Below are 3,051 nucleotides of genomic sequence, written 5' to 3'. Positions count from 1 at the left end.
TTTTATGTCTTGTTGTTAATCGAGGTCTGCATAAGATGCTTTTGCCTCCGACCTTTGTACAATATCTTGGGTCTCGAGCGAGGGTAGGTTCAAGTAAGTTATTGAAGGGCAATCTACGATCGTCCATCATGGTGAAGTCCCCTCCTAGTGTTGTGCCTCTGGGTGTAGAGGCCGCGACCGTAAAAATCAAGTTGGTAAAGGTAAAAAAAGAGGCTCGACTTCTGGTAAGCCTTCACGACAATGTGGTAGAAAATCAAATGCCCAGATTCCGCAAAACATTGTCCATGCTTATTACGAGGGAACTCCAGCCCAGGTGAAGCAATTGATCTCGACTTGGGAGGAAGAATTAAATCAGAAGCCTGAGATAGAACTCCCGACAGAGGACTGGAGTGGTCTGATCCCCAACCCTCGTCATACCCATGGATGCCTCACTCTATACAAACAATCTATACACCTTTTCTGGTTAATGAAAAACATTGTTGCAAAAGTTATGGCATCCTCTCTCATAATTTCTGCGAATACAGACCCTGGTCTCAACAAGGTTAAGAAAGAACTACAATTGATTTAACTCGAGCTCCAGCAGTAGAACATTCACCTAGGCCACATTGAGCACCACATTCCTTGTTTGCCTTAATCATAACTTCTAGGCTTAAGTGAAAAAGACCTTGCTCCAGTGGAATCATCAGATGAATAGATAGTGGAAGTTTCCTGTATGCTATCATTTTTTGTTTTGTTTTGATGTATATGTCGGTAGCATTTCTGTTTTTGTTTATAGTTATATGATTAGTAGATGGTTTCCAAACTATAATTCCTATAAGGCTTTGGTAGACAAACTCAAACTATTTAAGTTTTGGATGGCATATAATGCGGTTCGGTGGCCAACAACCCTAGTTGCCCACTAGGCAGGTTGAGGCCATCGAATGTTTCTTATGGTTGTAACCTGCATGATTATTTGAAATGAATGAATGAAGAGGTACTTCCAAGCTTACATTTTATTTATTTATTCCCAAACACACTTTTACAAAAGACTCAATATAACACTAGTACTTACCTAAGACCTTGTCAATGAATTCCACCTTAGCTTTGGGATTTAAGATGGAAGAAAAACTTTGTTGATTATCTGTGTTTAGAAACAAACATAATTCAACGAGGTTAAAAAACTTCTTAGGATGAAATCCTTTTCCAAAATCAAAGGTTTACCTAGGTGTTGTTACATATTTAAACAGTCGTACTAACATCATTTACAATAAACTTGCATAATTTGGTTTTACAACTCTAATAAATTGACGAATGATGATGACGAATCCTAGATATCTAACTGCTTGAACATGATGGAATTCCTTTGAAAAATTGTGTACCGTTATAGGATAGTTGACACAGAATGTTCAACACAACTGAAAGAAATGCTTTCCAAGGGATACATTAGGCCAAGTGTATCACCTTGGAATGCACCAATATTTTTTTGTGAAGAAGAAGGATGGTACTCTCAGTTTATGCATTGATTATAAACATTGAACAAGGTAATCATGAAGAACATGTATATGTTGTCGAGGATTGATGACTTGTTTGAGCAGTTGAAGGGATCAACATTGTTCTTGAAGATTGATCTGAGTTCAGGATATCATTAGGTATGCATCAAAGAAGAGGCCATCTATAAGATTTCTTTCTGAACTAGGTATGGGAATTATGACTTTGTTTTAGTTCCATTTGGTTTTACTAATACTCCAACTATTTTTATGTTCTTAATGAATAGTGTGTTGCGTCCTTATCTACAAAAGTTTGTTATTGTGTTCATTGATGATATATTGATATATTATAAGAACAAAGAAGAGCGTGACGAACATTTAGCAACCGTATTGAGATTTCTAAGAAAGGATCAATTGTATGCCAACCTTAGCAAATGTAGTTTCTTTCAAATAGAGGTACATTACTTGGGGAATGTTGTCTCCAAGGAAGGCATAACAATGGATCCCAAAAAGATAAGGGCTATCATGGAATGGAAAACTCTTAAGAATGTGGATAAGGTAAGGTCATTTATTGTGTTAGCAGGTTACTACATGAGGTTCATTAGGAACTTCTCGTGGATTTCTTATCCTATCACATTCAATGCAGTGAAAAGGGAAGAAATTTGAATGGACAAAGGAATGTGCGACAAGTTTTAAGCAGTTGAAATAATATTTGACAAATGATCTAGTTCTAAAAATTGTGAATTTGGACAAAGAGTTTGTGGTGTGCACAAATGATTATAAAATAGGATAGGAGGGATAAGTGGTATGCTACGAATCAAGGAAATTGATTGGGCACGAGAAAAATTATGTTACACATGATCTTGAGTTGGCAACAATCATCCATGCTTTGAAGATGTGGAGACATTATCTTCTTCGCCGGTGATTAAGCTTTATGAGTGATCATAGTGGATTGAAATAATTATTTGATCAATCAAATTTAAATGCTAGGAAAGCTAGATGGTTGGCGATGATCAATGAGTTTGACTTCGAGATCAGGTACATTAAGGGAAAGAAAAACAAGTTTGCGGATGCTATTAGCAGAAGGATACATGTAAATCATATAGAAGTTATGAGTTCATATGGGACACATTTACAGGATCAAATCTTGCAGGTAGGGAAATAGGATGACATGTATAAGGAGCTTAGGGACAAATTACAACTACAAGATACATGTGATCAAGATGTGGACTATCATCTTACAGCAGCTGGTTTGATCAGGTTTTGGAACAAAATCAATGTGCCAGACAACAGTGAGCTCAAGAAGGTTATCTTGAGATAATTTCATGCTATGCTGTATTTAGGTCACCTAGGATACCATCAGAGATTGACAACGGTGAAGAATTTCTACTATTGGCCGAATTTGAAGAAGGAAGTGGTAGAGTTTGTGGCTATATGTTTGGATTGTCAAAATGTAAAAGCATAGTGTAAGCATCCAGGTGGTTTACTAGAACTGATTCCAATTCTAGAGTGGAAATGGGAGGTCATTTATATGGATTTCATTACAAGTTTGCCGAGGACATCTAGAAATCCTGGTTCCATCATG

Source organism: Pinus tabuliformis, chromosome 9 (assembly GCF_031772625.1).
Source record: "Pinus tabuliformis cultivar Carrire ecotype Pingquan chromosome 9, CPIR1, whole genome shotgun sequence".
Lineage (NCBI taxonomy): Eukaryota > Viridiplantae > Streptophyta > Pinopsida > Pinales > Pinaceae > Pinus > Pinus tabuliformis.
This window is presented reverse-complemented; position numbering follows the sequence as displayed.